Raw genomic sequence first — 16,731 nt, forward strand, 5'->3', positions numbered from 1 at the left:
GCCTCCACTCTGTAGCTGCCTACCAAGGACTTTAAAGGGGAGTTTTAAACGTCAAACTAAGACAGTAATTTAATGGGCACAAAAAGGAGAGTATGAAGATTGACTGCATAGAAATATCTGAGATTTACCCCAAATTCCTTTTTGAATGGCATCCATTCAAATCACAAGTGCCTCTCGGTCCACTATACTAACAAACTGGAGATGACATTTCAAATCCATTTATTAAAACTGAGCCGTTTAAAAGTTGAGTTTTCAAACCTTTTAGCACCCCCACCCCAGCATTTTAATTCCATATCCAGGAGTCTGCAAAACTTTAGTCATTCCTACCTCGGTTTGCCTGGCAGTAAAAATCACACGGCAGTTACAGTTCACGGTAGGCCTACAATTAGGAGCAATTTAAATGATTCAGATTCGAATGACACTACAATAATAAGGCGATGATGTCTGCCGGTTAGAACCAGGAAGGAGGAGTCAGAGTTATTTCTGTCCCAAGCTTGGTGTGTGACCCTGGGCAAGTCACAGTGTTGCTTCAGCTTTTCCAGCAGGAACAGGAGATAACGCGACCAGTCAGCCGGCACCAGGCAGCTGGGAGGTGTTATGACCGACTCCTAAACCCTATGGCATCTTTCGAGGACCATTGTAAACAGCCTCCATCACTGTATTTAAACGTTGTACGGTTCTACTGCCTGCGTCCAGCATCCCTGGACAATTTGATTCACTCTCTGGAATGTTCACTCTGGAAAAATTGTGGATTCTCCCTCCCTGGAGGAAGGTCTGCTTGCCCTGGGACATTTTCCCTCTTGAAAAAATATATTGACATTCCTGTTTTTTCCCTCTGTTTCCCACTTCTCCCTTTCCCCCACCTCCTAGTACTGGAAATGCCTTGGTTCAACAAGTCCTCACGTTGTACTACTTTAGAGGCATTTTTGTCGGTTGGGTGCTGTTTTGTCTGACGTGAGGTGAGAACCCAAGGAAAAATCTTGATTCCGTTCTCTTGGCTTTAACTTTGGTTGTAGCCGGTCATTCAACACCTTGTAAAACAATGGGGGAGGGGAAGGAAGAGAAATTCTGGTCAAGGGCGCGGGGTGCGGGGCAGGCTCTGGGATACTTCGCAGGCCACGGAGCCGGCGACTCCCCCCGAGCCGTCCCAGGCTGGTTTAAACTGCCTCTTCGCGCCGGGGAACTTGGTGCACTTTGAGGACAGTCAAAGCTTTAAACAAGTATTTAATTCCCTCTATTCGCTTCTTTATCCAGTAGGTAGATGAGGCTACTCTCTGAATATCTCTCTCTCTCTCTCTACCTATGTGTATATAGAAAGGCAGCAAAACCTTTTCCATGCACGTCTTTCAGGACAAAGTGCCATCCCACGAGTTTGATATTTAAGTTTGATAATGACACTTCTCCACTCTGACAAAGTGCCCCGGGATGGGGGGAGGGGAAAGGGGAAGGCCCTGACGAGCCGCGCATCTGGTGAGTCATCTGAGGGCCACGCCTGCCAACGCACTTCCAGGCGTCCCGCCCTCCGCTTGGGCAGCGGTTGTCAATCACGCTTCGCTTTTTGCAAAAGGCGCAAATTTTTTCGGAATCCCAGACGAGCTCACTCCTAGGTGCAGGGCAGAGAAAAAACTGGAACTATTGCACACAATCTGCCATTCCAAGTGAGATGCTTCTTGGTATTCCTGGATTTAGAATAATCTTTAAAGATTAAAATAATCAATATGGGTTTTATTCCATTATTTGTATTTGTTACAAAATTGTTTTATTATATGATATATGTTATTATTTCTTATTCCATTGGGGCTGTTGCATTATTATGGAAATGATATTTCTAAGGTATTCTGAAGTATTGGGGAAACAGCAACCTATAGATCGGAGGTTTTCAACTCTGGCACACATTAAAATTACCTGGAGAGCATTTAGAATAATACCCAATGGCCAACACCCAGAAACCTGATTTAACAGGTCTGGAATAGGGTCTTGGCATTGGGTATTTTTTTAAAAAGTTCTCTAAATGTTTCTAATGTGTACTTAGGATTGTGATCCACTGTACTAAAGAAAGGATTCACACAGGAAGGTTAACGGATACAAGAGGATTTGCAGAAAGCAGTCACTTTTTGACCCAATAAAACAACTCCTCCCAGCCTCTATAAACCCTTTAGATGCTTCATCACACTCGCCAGCAGTTCTATAACTTTAGGGTAAAGATGTTGTTTCTATAAGAAAATGCAATCTCGAATTAGCTTCAAACAGAATTATCCATTGCCAGTTCCCTCCCTTTGGTTTCATAAGTCATCCGAAAGAATAAAGAAAAGCCAATGAGAGCACTGCAACAACTTCTCCAAAGGCTCATTGTCCTACAGATGGAATAAAGATTGTTCTCAGTGGTAGAGATGGAGAATAAACCCAGAACTTTGTAATGCCAGCTATAGAGTTTGGCAGCTGCCTTCTGGATGCGTGAGATTGGAGGAAGACACTCCAAGGGGTGCATAATTAACTCATTTTATTCCCCTTCAACACTTACCCTATGGAGATGTTTGTACAAGTATCTCCTCAAGACCATCCACGTCCCTTGCTCTAATTTTATGTTCACTGGGCAGCTTTCTGGACATTAATTCAGCTTCTTAACTATCTTAATATTTGGAAGGAAGTACCCTAAAGAAGTAGGCCTAGGAAGTATAGTTTCTGGAAAGGAATGCCTCCAGTTAATAAATTCATAACATGGTTTATACATTTTTCTCTTATGAGATACACCAGGAAATCTATCACCCCTGGGTGCATACTTCAAAACATCTTTTTGGGGTCTATCAAAGTGACCTGGAGAAGGGAATGCCAGCTTGAGGGGACCTTCTGAGTGGCCAGTTGTAACTCTCTATGACATCTTTTATGTTATTTCTCTATAACATAAGTAGCCTACTCCATTAAAATCCGAAAATCTTGCAGAATGGCTTTCTAACATGGAATTACACACAAGTGAACAATATGAGACAATGTAAAATTAAATTCCAATACACATCACTGCCAAGATGGATGGTTTAAACCAGGGTTAGTAAACACTAGTCACATACTGCACCATTCCCTCCTCCCCTACCATTGTCATTGGCATTGCTTTTTAAAAGGTCATGGCACTTTTGAGCTCAGAGGTGACCTCAGAATCTTTAAGATACAACTCCAAGCCTGCTGGCAGTTAACATTACCTCTCAAGATCAAACCATTTTTTTTATCCCAAGTTTAGATGATAAATGGGAGGGATAGTAAAAGGAAGAGATTGGTGTTAGCTGGTGCCCTTGGGGAAGGCTTCATGGAGAATAAAGCATGAACTGGACCTTGAAGTATTTGGAGAGATGGTGAGTAGGGACAAACACTTCCAGGCATGGGAGCGGTAAGAGTGAAGACAGAAATGATCATAGCCTATGTGTGTTGGGGAGGATTATGCTTGTACTGGGGGAATGTGGGTGTGGTAGGGGAGGATGGAGATGTGACAATGAAATGGTCACTCTGCTGGAGTGAAGGGAATCCATTGGGTGCTAAATTTAGATGGGAAAAGTGGGACCAGATTATTAAAAGCCTGAAGGGCGACTGCCCCATTTCTTCACATTACTGTTGGCTACTTTTCTCATGATGATTAAACATCATGATGATCTCATGATGAAAAACATGATTTTTTGGTTCTAGTTTTAAGAAATTCACTATCTTGGCCATGGAGCAACTTATTAAGAGTGATGATGTGTTCAGTGTCAAGCTAAACTTCCATGATATGCCATCTTGGCTACCATATGATCATCTTACTCTCTAGAATGAAGCCCTTTTTACAGTCAATATCCTGCAAACCTTATACTTTGGAGAGGCAGGTGGAATGCATTAGAAAGCTCTCTTAACTCAAGGCTGGGTCTGTCCTAGTTAACTAGTCAGCTCACTCAGGCGTTTTGATTAGTTTGGATTCTTTTATGTGTCTTGACAGGCAAATCTAAAAGGGGAAAGGAAGTCTATTTTCAAAGTTCTTTCCTTCTAGATCACCACAATGAAAGTTGGCATTCTCAAGGATTCCTCCTGGCAATGAACCTATTGCTAAGACCATAGCTCATGATTCAGGAAAATTACTTTGCCCTGTTTGCTCCCTATGTTTTTTTTTTAATGGCTTATTTGTAGAGTTGTCTAAGATGCTTGAATACCACAACAAAAGCGAATATATGCCATCTGATTTTAATAAAAGGCATTTCTCAAGAAAGTCTCTTTGGCTATATAATTTCTGAAAGTATTCAGCGTTGTGAAATGGAATTGCTGTATACATGCCATCATATTGGCCTCAATTCTTTTTTATTTTTTTAACTAGCTCAGCTCCAAATCTTTCATTGGCTAATTACAAGCACTTAGCAAAATGCAAATGAGCAGAACTCAGAAGGACAATTTTGGAAAATAATAGTAATAATCACAAATATCAGCTGATATAATTGATGCTATCTGGTTCTGTGTATTTGGAAGAGATTTCGGTTCTCTCACAAACACACACCCCATCTGTTGCTTGGTTTGCAGAGAGCTTTGGAGGTACCTTATGGATTTGCAACTTAGGAAAAGATACTTTTCCAATTTGTGTGCCTTGACAGGTAGACAGAGTATTGCAGGAAAATTAGAATTAAGTCAATTATTGAAGATCCCACACATTTTTAAAAGGCTTTACTACACAGATTTGTGACCAGCAATACTCTTCTTTTGTAGAGAAACCTAAATAGAACATAGTAGGGTAGAAAATGGACATCATTATTGCTGTCTCCGTAATTGTTGCAAAGCAACATATTCCACAACCATGAATATCTTTATGTTTCTATGGTCCCCATGTTTGCATAAACCAGGTGCCTTGTTCTCAAGCCATTTTTTGGTGGTAGTTTTCATATTTTGAAGATTGTTTTGTCTTTGTTTCTTTCTTGTAGACTTCTTACATAGACAGTTTAACTGCTCCAATTCCATATATCAAAGATGTAAAATGTCTCTTCTTGTTAACTCTGACCTAATCGTGAAGGCTGCCCCGTCCTTGTAGCTGACCCTCCAGTACTGACCTCCTCAAACTTAGTGACCTTGACCTCTGTCCTCTTGACCACCCATTCTCCTGGGTGATACTTCCATCTCTGAAAATCTTAAACTCCAACATGCTACTCTCTACTATATTTGCAACTATTTGAGTTGTTCACTCCCTTGCTCAAATTTTACCTTCTCTTCTGAATTGATTATGGTCTCTAGTTCCTGGATTCATGGAAAATGCCCAAGGATAACCATCACTTACTGTTTTCATTTCTATCCTCACCAGCCTGGGATCCCACTTCCTTGCCAGCATCCTCAACTTGCCTGTGACCCAGTGAAACCATGCAGCAAGCCTTCTATTTTTCTATAAGCATGAAGAACAGGGTAATTACATATGTATGCTATCCAGTGCCAGCTGAACTTGTCACTCACTTTGACAATCTAATCGATATTCCCTCTCCCCCTCCTTTCAGTGATCATTCCATGCTCAGCTACTTTGCCTCATCTGTCATATGCGGCTCTTCATGATCTGGTCCCTGGCTGCCTGTCAAATCTTATCGACATCTCCTTATCCTTTCCCTACCCTAGTAACCCTATGTTAAGGAGAGCTTCTGCCCCAGATCCCCCATGGTTTCTGCAAGGAAGTAAGCACTAAGCACTTTCAGACCGTGAAGGTGCTTACTCTACTCCTGGAAGTCCCTGTCTCAAATGAGAAGAACAACTGGGCAAGTTCAGTTTTGCTCCTCCCTTTTCTGTCTTGGCAGTGAGCTAGCCAGAATTTTCCTTTGCTGCTCCATGTTCTGAGTCTTTCTTGAGCAGGCTTCTGTTTGGGAGGCTGCCATGCCCTGATCTGTCCAATCTGGATGCCCTTCCAGGTCTTTCTCCTTGTTCCAGACCTTGTTCTCCAATTTAGCTATTGACATTAAAATGCTGATATTGGGGCCTCAGATTTAGTCTTTTAAAATTTTCTAAAATCATCCTGAACCCAGGTGGGGAAGAGAGGTGTTCTGTTTGGGGTCCCCCTCAGAGTTCTAAAAAGCCTGTTTGTAGGTCCCATAACAGCCAGTCTCTCTCACTTCTCAGTTCTTACCCATGCAGCTTCATCCTAACATGTTGTTCATTTATTGGATTGATGTTAAGCACTTTACCTGCGTTATCCCACCAACTATTCACAAAAACCTCATGCGTTAACTCTCCTTAACAAAACCAAGGATAGGAAAAGTCAAGTAACTTGTCCAATGTCCACAGCTACTTACAGGTAGACCTGAGACTCAGGTGCAGGCTGTTAGAAATATTACTCCTCTCTTGGCCTGGGAAACGATCCCATCTTAGGGGATCAGCACAAATGCTATCTCCTTTATGAAACCTTCTGTGACTTCCCCAAGCAGATATTGGAGCCAATTCTGTGCTCTCTATGTTCTCTACTCAGCAGTTATTTTACAGATTGTAGTTTTTAAAAGACTGTTTCCCTTTTAGACTGTAAGCTCCTTGAAGGCAGGAAACATGACTTTCCACATATCTTCAGGACTTTCCCAGAGCTTGGAAGGAACATAGGTTTTTTGATAAATATTAGTTAAAAGAACTAAAAGATGACTATAAGACAAAGGAAGGAATGATGGAATGGAGGGGATTTACATTAAATTATATTCTGAGAATCCCTTCCTTTTCAAGGTCTATACACTCTGGAAGGAAGTTAGCTTTGTCACATTTAATTTTCACAATAATGCCACAGGCTAGATATTCATCATTCATTCACTCACTTATTCAACAGATATATTAAGCACTATCAACATGCTAGCCAACGTCAAAGAAGAAAAGACAATTACTGCCTTAAGGAAATTATAGTCAGTGGAGAAGCAGAATTAAAGACAAAGAAAGTACCAGATGGAAATGAACATAAAGGAAGAGTGTTACAGGTGCAGCTACATGAGTAAGGAAGGCTGGCTTGCTGTTTCCTTATTATTTAAGGGTTCCAAGATGTTAAAAAATACTTGGCCAAGTTCATCCAGCTGGTAAATGACAGAGCTAACATTTGAGAGCAGTTTCACTTAACTTTGGAGACCATAATCTTCCCAGGCCCCACACAGCCTCATTTTGGCCCTGCAGCCATGGAGGGCCAGGCAGAGGAGGAGGCCCATGGGAACAGGAACATTAACAAGCTTCTAGATTGTGTTTGTTTTGCCCCAGAGAACCCTAGACCTCTTACAGCTTTATAATTTGCACAAATGTAGAGGTGGGTTCTCTGAGTGCTTAAAAAGAATACTTTTCAAATGTAGTCTCAGAGTTTCAAACTCATGTAGGGCTGGTTGACACTTTGGGAAGAAAAGAGTAAGAGTAAAAAGAAAAAGATCCATACTCTGTAGGTGACAGTAACATCTGTCAATATTTAGATGAATTTACATTGCTTTAAGGTAGAGCTGTCAGCTCAGTAAACCTTTTTAAAAGATACCCAGCTTAAACGTCATCAGCTTTAAGTGTTGTGTAATTTAAATCCTTTCTGATTTTATTTTCATAAATTCAGTACTCAGTGAAGAACAAATTACATTTCCCATAGAATAACCCTCCAGTACTTGCTGTCTTCAATGCTTCCTATTCTGGTTTGCTAATGCTGCCCTTTTGCAAAACACCAGAAATGGATTGGCTTTTATAAAGGGGGTTTATTTGATTACAAAGTTACAGTCTTAAGGCCATAAAGTGTCCAAGGTAAGGGGGTACTTTCACTGGAGGATTGCCAATGGTGTCTGGAAAACCTCTGTTAGCTGTGAAGGCATGTGGCTGGCGTCTACTCCAGACTTCTGGTTTCAAAATGGCTTTCTCCCAGGACGTTCCTCTCTAGGCTGCAGTGCCTCAAAAATGTCACTCTTAGTTGCTCTTTGGGTGTTTGTCCACTCTTAGCTTCTCTGGAGCAAACGTCTGCTTTCAAAGGCCGCCTTCAAAATGTCTCTGCAAGCTTCAGCTCCTTTCTCAGCTCCTGTGCATTCTTCAAAGTGTCCCTCTTGGCTGTAGCAAGCTTGCTCCTTCTGTTTGAGCTTATATAGGGCTCCAATAAACTAATCAAGGCCCATGCTGAATGATAATCCATAGTAATTATCTAATCAGACTTATTACCTACAGTTGCGTGGGTCACGTCTCCATGGAAACACTCAATCAAAAAATTACAATCTAATCAACACTAATAGGTCTGCCCACACAAGATTGCATCAAAGATAATGGCGTTTTGGCGGACATAATACATTCAAACTGGCATAATTCCTAAAAGAGTTCCTTTTCCGGACCCATGTGCCCCAACGTCTTCAAACTCTTTCTTGAGGTTGTTGAAAATTCCTAATAACTAGTAGCATAAAGTGACTCAAAGACACTTACACAAAATACACTGCAATAGGGAATGGAGTGGAGAGGGTAAAAACAAGAGGGGAATTATGATGCTGGTTGTGATTAGCACTGGAGAAGCCAATGTTATAGGCAAGGAATGTTTTCCTTCCTAGTGAACTTTCTTTACATCCATGAAAGGGCAAGTCCTCACAATCAGGGGTCATTGCCAAGGAGCCCATCCCTTTAGTTCTAAGTCAAAGATGATATAGAAGAATATATCATGAAATCCACTCACCATTAATGGGGAGATGTCATCTTGGTCAGATTCTAACAGAGTCTCAGCAAAGAAAAGTTAATTTGGCTTTTCTCAAATCACAAGCAAGTGAAGATGTTCCTTTTTAACTTGTACACCCATCACTAATCCATGATGAGATACCTGGAGCAAATAAGGTTAGACTTCCTGGTATCCATCAAGCCACAGTGAGGTGGAGTGGTGGACACAGATTCAAGTGATGTGGACAGAGGATGATTCCGTTTCCAACTATGGTAACTCAGGTCCCACCATCAGCCATCTCCTCCCAAGGTCAGCAAGGAAGCTGTACTTCCAGTCCAAAGTTTAGATTATCTCAGAGTAATGAATACTTTCCCTGTCTACTATAATTTGCCAATTGTGAGAATGTGAGGTGTTATTATCATGAACCTTCCCTAGAGTCCCCCATCACAAAGTAGCTCAACTAATCCTAAATTGGAAACATTGACTTCAACTGCAATTGTGGAACAAAAGCATAGGTTAGAGAGCAGGAACTCATTTCTCCTGGGACATCAGAATATCTAAAAACATTCTGATGCAGGCCTGCAGTTCATATTCAAATCCATTCAGCTCAGTTCAATGATGTATGGAAAGTTAAGTTTTAAGAACAGTGTTATTAACCAGTCTGGGTAACAGAACCTCCAGATCTCCAAGTTTCCTGCTTATGCTGTCTTAATTTGAGGCTCTGTCAATATCAGTGCTGGCCATCAGTCAAGGGTGGCTAGACTGGTCCTTCCAGCTCAGGCTGTCCCCCTTAGGCAGTGAGATCCATTTGCAAGAGGAGAAGCTGCCCTTCCACTCCTCCTCAACTTTGTGGAGTCTCCCCAGGAGATGGACTGGAAGCTTGGCTTTGACTAGTCTTTCCATAGGCTTACTCACACCCCCACATTGGGTGACTCTCACTAAAGTGTCTCCCCAGGGTAACCAATCCTTGTAGTTTGTAAGGCTGCACAGTAGCAACACTGTTCATAGTCTATTCACCCACCATAAACTCGCAGCAGTGACTCATGTGTCAGCATGGCAGCAAGTCAGGTGTACCATGGGATGCTTACTCTTCAAGGTCACGTAGCCATGGGGTTTGAGCTAGGTATGCTCCCTCCTCATATCTGCCCCTAGGAGGTGCTGCACACACCAAGTCCTTAGAATTTTAAGTTGAGAGAAGATCTATGAGGGGCTGGTCTACCCTCAACTCATCCAATGCAGCCTGCTCTCCAAGTAGCAGGAACTAGGACAAAGTGGTACCCCTGCCACTTTCCTGTCACCAAGCTTTGACTTGAAGACTGAGTATCCATGTGCCCCTTCACATTTTACTCCCCCCGGTACCACATGCCAGAGGTTACCACAGGTCAGTCCCAAGCTGCCAATCATCTCAAAGCCAAATGATCCATACTAGTTACTGTTGTTATTTCTTCCTGTCTTCCATCCCTCTGCTACGAATTTCCCCACCCTATAGAATCTGTCTCCCCCCTTCACCCCTGCTTAAATTGCTGACTTCTTCTATTAGCACCATTGTCTCCCCTGGAGATGATCATGAGACTTCAGAAAAAATCAAAAGTGGCCCCTCATCAGGAAGCCTTAGAATTCTACTGTGGTGATGGAAAGAGAGCCAGGTTGAGAAATAGAAACCTAGGTCTGTCAAAGTACACTCCCAAAGTAAGGGAAATAAAGTTATCCTCTACAGTGACATGGGGGTGGACCCTCATGTAATGAGGGAGCTCTGCTCTCTGTGGTCTTAATACCACCATAAGGTGTTAATCTGGGTGCTGTGAGAAGAAGACACCAAGAGGAGATTAAATTTGCCTGAATTCTATTGGGAGAAATACCTGCTTGAGGGACAATGAGGAGGGAGCTGAGAAAGGCTGGGAGAGCTGTCAGACCTCAATGTGAGTCTGACCCAAGTGAAGGAGAGGAGGAGGAATGGTTGGATGGAAGCATTCTAGACCAAAGTTGGCCATCAAGGCAATCCTCAGTCTCTCGGCAATAGGCCTGCCTTGGGATCCTTCTGTGCTCAGCCATTGGCTGGGAATAGTATGTGCAAACTGTGTCTCCATGCAAACACAGTGTAGCTTTCACAGTGCTGCCTCTGGGGTCCTTGACCAATTAGACTTTCTGAAATTGGAGGTCTGCAAGGGCATTCCTATGCTCTTCCTGAGTGGTAAGCAATGAGGTGGCTGAGGAGAGAAGGGAATGAATCCACTGGACCCATGTCTGGTGAAGGTAATCAGAATATTGTGTTAAGAAAGGAAAAACAAGTGTTGGATGATAGTGAAAATATTTAAACCTGATCTCTTGTATTGGGCCCTGTGTGAAGGAGGCCAGAAGGTATGTATAGCCATGATTTATAATTTTACTCTATTTTAAAACAATTTTAATACTCCTGAAAACCAACAATGTTGACAGATTTCTTCTTTTTTCAATTTGGTATTAATCAGCACTGCCAGCAGATTTGAAGCTCTGAGACCACTCTTGAGACTAGAAAGGAGAGAATGAAGGACAAAAACTGGTAGGGTCAGTACTACACCACTGATGGGGAAAACAGTAAGTCCAGTGAACAATTCATATCACCTCTCCAGGCCTTAGTTTATCCATCTGTAAAAAGCTCCTTTCCAGATCTAAAATTCTAAAAGCAAATGATATTCTATCAGCAGGGTTCCTAATGACCAAAGAAAGCAGTTTTCTAACTTCTGGGACACCATGATATCCTGGTGGTAAGATAGCGAATGAGTCAGCATGCCAGCTGTGGGGAAGGAAGTATAGGACTCAGAAGCAGTTGTGGGGCCAATTTAGGGTCACAGATTCCCCACTGCATTTGAGGACTTAATCATCTTTGTATTCATGGTTCCCAGTTCATGGAGAAACTCAGTAATTTTGTTGAATGAATGCATTAATGAACAAAGTACAATTTGGAAAGGGGAAGAAAGAAAAGCATTAGAGTACAAAATGATGTGAATCAGTAGAGTTATTACTGGGTTACAGGCAGAGTAGATATTCAGCTGGTTCCCACCGTGTAGCTGTACTGGTTTTTTGCTCCTTGGCATTTGTTGTGCTTGGTTAGGGTCTGTTCTGATTGTATGATGCCACAGCTATACTGATTATTAAATATTTTGAAGACCACCCCCAGTTACATGGGTCATCGTATTGCCTGGAATATGTGGCAATGGTTTCACAAATGGGAAACAATTTATTTCTGATGGTCATTCCACTGCAACATAGGACCACCACACATATTAACAGTTCTTACAGATGGTGGTGGTACAGAAACAAGGGGAGCTGTCAAAATATACTTGTTCTGTGGATTTGATAGAGGGCAATGTATCAAATTAATGGTATATTCATTGCAAGTTGCTGATGCATTGCTGATTTTTGTTCTACCCTTCCTGGGAAATAATTTATATTTCTCTTTTCCCACCACTCCACTAAAAAACGCTGGCAACTAAAGCTGACACACTCCTTATTTGTTCTCTTATCAAAGTCACAGTAGACTCTCCTTGAACCAGAGGTTGTTTGACGCAAAAAATGGACAGAGATCAAATGGAAATTGACCCATCATTAAAGTTCTTATACTCACAAAATGCTTGGAGTAAAGGGAGCACTTGGAGAAAGCTCTCTAAGGTTCACAGCAAGGTAGACAAGAAGAGGAACTAGTGGAACCCCTGCTGATACGGGAGCGTAGAGGCAGAAAGAAACAAGAGGAAGTAGACCAGGAACTCACAGAAATTGCAGCAAGGACTGAATTTTCATGGGCAGTGGAATTGGGGCTCAAGACAAGCTTAGCTAGATATCCAAAAAGGCCTCAAGATGGCACAACTGATATTTGGGATATACTTAGGGTGACTTGATTTGCTTATTTCTTGCAAACAAAAGTGAATTATGAATGTCAGTCCAAAGTCATAGACAGACAAATGTGCTTTTCCTATAATGAACTAGAATGTAAATTCTCCAAGATTAAGAGTTGTGCTCATACCCAGGATGGGGCTGAGTCTCTGAAGTGTGGATAGCAGTTTATGGCCACCCCTTCCATGAAAGAAGAGATGCAAGGACAGGAAACCAGAAAAGATGATGAAGGATTAATCTATGGATGTATAGAATTTCAGAGGAAGTGAAATGATCTAATGATCTCTCATACTCATTTAAGAACCACTTAGAAATTAATAGAGTGGTTAATTTTCTGACACATGGCACAGGACCTTAACTTTAATGTGAGGAGAAATTCAATTTGCAGATCGAGGAGAGAGAGAGAGTGATAGAGAGGAGAGATACTGATTTTAAGCATAAGAAACAACTTACACTCTCCCTGCTCCCCCATTTAGAGTTCAACTAAATCAGTGCAGGGGAAAGTTGTAATTAGCTTGAAATGGAACACTTATAAGGAAGACTCTTTTCTTTGTGCCCTCCAGATCCACTTCCCACCCTATGCACCTACTTGCTTCTTTTTTTCTGTTTGTTCGTTTGTTTGTTTTTTATTTCCTGGCACTTCATAGGTGCTCAGTAAATGTAATTTATTTATACCATTATTACATAACATCAATCATTTGCAAACAAAAAATATTGTTCATAATTTATTATGCTCTACTCCAGTCTTACACTTCTATTTTTTTATTTTTTTATTTTTGTTTTTTAAATTTTTATTTTGAAATAATTTCAAACATATAGGACAGTTGCAAATACAATACAAAACCCATACAGAGAACTCTAACACCCCCCCACCCCCAGATACCCATATCTACCAATTTTACATTTTGTTAGCTTTGCAGTACCTTTCTTTCTCCTTCCTTCCTTCCTTCCTTCCTTCCTTCTTCTCTCCCTCCCTCTCCCTTTTCTTTCAACTATATCTATTGTCTATCAATTATCTATCTAGCCATTTATTATCTTCTGAACATTTGAGAGCAGGTTGCATATATCATACTCCTTGAACTCATAACACTTCCATGTACATTTCCTACAAACAAGGGTATTCACTTATGTCATTAATTTAACTGCAGGTCATTCAAGGAAATTAATATGAATATAAAGCTTAAATTCTATATTCCAATTTTTCCTTATGCCCTCTTTGAGCTTTTCTTCTCCATTCTTAGATCCACTCCAGTATCATATATTGCATTGATTGTCATTAATCTTAATTAACTTTTTTTAATTAACTATATCAAAAAAAGTTTTTTAAAAAAAGATATACAATAAAAAAAAACCTTTCAAACAAACCATACCAAGGGAGTAAGAAAAAGACAACTAACCTAAAATAACTACTTTACTTCTAACATGTTCCTACTCTACCCCAAGAAAGTAACCTAATACAGCAACATTTCTGTGAACTTGTTCCTACCATACCCATCAGAAATTAACAAACCACAGTCATTCCTGGGCATTCTCAGAACGTTAAATTTACCCACAATAGCTTATCTGTTCTTATTGGGTTATCGTTCCCCCTTCATTAATTGCTCTTTATCACTAGTTCCCCTACATTCTACATTATAAACCATTTATTTTAGGAGTGTGTTGTTTAACCTCCAGGTGTTTGTGAATTTTCTAAGTCTCTGATGGTTATTGACTTCTAATTGTATTCCATTGTGGTCAGAGAATGTGCTTTGAATAATTTCAATTTTTTTTAAATTTATTGAGGCTTGTTTTATGTCCCAGCATATGGTCTATTCTGGAGAAAGTTCTGTGATCACTAGAGAAGAATGTGTATCCTGGTGATTTGGGATGTGATATTCCATATATGTCTGTTAAATCAAATTCATTTATCAGATTGTTTAGGTTTTCAGTTTCCTTTTTGGTCTTCTGTCTGGTTGATCTATCTATAGGAGAGAGTGATGTGTTGAAGTCTCCCACAATTATTGTGGAAACTTCCATTGCATCCTTTAGTTTTGCCAGTGTTTGTGTCATGTATTTTGTGGCACCTTGATTGGGTGCATAAACATTTATGATTGTTATTTCTTCTTGTTGAATTGCCCCTTTCATTAGTATGTGTGGCCTTCTTTGTCTCCCCTAACATCCTTGCATTTAAAGTCTATTTTATCTGAGATTAATATTGCTACTCCTGCTTTCTTTTGGCTGTAGCTTGCATCCTTTCATTTTCAATTTCTTTGTGTTGCTGTGTCTAAGATGAGTCTCTTGTATGCAACATATTGATGGTTCATATTTTTTGATCCATTCTGCCAATCTATATCTTTTAATTGAGGAGTTTAATCCATTTACATTCCATGTTACTACTGTGAAGGCGTTTCTTGAATCAGCCATCCTATCCCTTGGTTTATGTTTGTCGGATATATTTTTTCCGTCTCTCTCTTAATGTCCTTTAATGAACCAATACTGAATCTCTTTAGTACTGAATATATGATCCTGCAACACTGTTGGTAGGTATATACTTGGAAGAACTGAAAACAGGGACACGAATGGACATTGGCACACTGGTATTTATGGTGTCAGTATTCAGAATTTGAGATGGATGGAGGTGGCCTGAGGGTACATCGACTAATGAATGGAAGGGCAAACTGTGGTGAATGCATACAATGGAATATTGAGCAACTGCAAGAAGGAAGAGATCACTTTCAATTAAAGATATGAATGAAGCTGATCTGGTTAAGACTAAAGCAAATCAGACTAAAGGGTAAAGGATGATATTTATGGTGTTTTAAATCTTTAACTTCTGTGTGAGACCAAAGGAAGAGATGTTTATTTGGTGCCAAATTTGTATCTCCTATAGCAAGCTATCTAATGAGGCATGCAACTATAAGAGTGAACCTTGAGGACAGTATATTGAGTGAAATAAGCCAGAAACGAAAATACTAACATTATAATGCCTCAATAATATGGACTAAATATAATGTGCAAACTCTGAAAATTGAATTTGAGAGCATAGGTTATCAGGGGAAGGCTTATTGTAAGGGTTCTGAGATTGTAAGCTCTTACAGCAGCCACATCTGTTCAAGAGTTGTAATGGTTATTTCTAAATTCTGAGATGCTGAGCTCTTTGTGTACAACCTGGTCATTCCCTGGAACTTCAGGTATTGTTGTGACTCAGAGCTAGAGTTCTTTGGAACAGTTTAAATAGCTGAAAAAGACATCACTTTCAATTAAAGATATGAATGAAGCTGATCTGGTTAAGACTAAGGCAAATCAGACTAAAGGGTAAAGGATGATATTTATGGTGTTTTAAATCTTCAACTTCTGTGTGAGACCAAAGGAAGAGATGTTTATTTGGTGCAAAATTTGTATCTCCTATAGCAAGCTATCTAATTTAACTTGTATGGTCAGTTTATTTGAACACCATAATTACATGGAACCTTGAATAGGGAGTGAGTTCTTGTTGATTTGTACAGGTTAGTGTGATGCCCCAATTCATCCCAGAGTAATTTGGGCAGAGAATAAGAAAGTATTTGCAAAGCCCCCTTAAGGTACTGGGGGAAAATTGGAAATATTAAACTTCCCCACCTGGGGAATTCTTGATATTCTAGCATGCACTAGGGACCCCCAATTTAATAAGCCAAGCCCTTGATCTTGGGGCTTACCCTTATGATACTTCTCCCTGCAAAGGAGAACCTAAGCCTACTTATAATTATGCCTAAGAGTCACACACACCCCCCCCCCAGAGAACCTCTTTTTTTGCTCAGATGTGGCTTCTCTCTCTAAGCCAACTCTACAGGTGAACTCACTGCGCTTCCCTCTATTTGGGACATGACTTCCAGTGCTATAAATCTCCCTGGCAGTGTAGGATATGACTTCTGGGAATGAGCCTGGCCCTGGCATCATGGGATTAAGGAAGTCTTCTTGGACCAAAAGAGGGAAGAGAAATGAAACCAAACAAAGTTTCAGTGGCTGAGACAGTTCAGATATAGTTCAGAGTTCATTCTGGAGGTTATCCTTATGCACTAAATAGATATCCATTTGTAGTTCTTAGTGTTCTGTAGTAGCTAGAAGGAAATACCTGAAAATGTTGAACTGTAATCCAGTAGCCTTGATTCTTGAAGATGATTTTATACTATATAGCACTCAAGAAATGTAGTATTCAGGGTTCTCTAGGGAAATAGAGCCAACAGGATATATTTGTAAATATGAAATTTTATAAAAGTCTCTCACATAACTGTAGGAATGCACAC

The 16,731-nt window shown here is 40.5% G+C and overlaps 1 protein-coding gene across 2 annotated transcripts in view; it reads right to left on the reverse strand.

Moving 5' to 3' along the window:
- Positions 1-16,731, reverse strand: part of LNX1 (ligand of numb-protein X 1) — a 236,108-nt gene that overhangs the window by 154,086 nt on the left and 65,291 nt on the right. The window lies entirely within an intron of this gene.

Source organism: Choloepus didactylus, chromosome 3 (assembly GCF_015220235.1).
Source record: "Choloepus didactylus isolate mChoDid1 chromosome 3, mChoDid1.pri, whole genome shotgun sequence".
Classification (NCBI taxonomy): domain Eukaryota; kingdom Metazoa; phylum Chordata; class Mammalia; order Pilosa; family Megalonychidae; genus Choloepus; species Choloepus didactylus.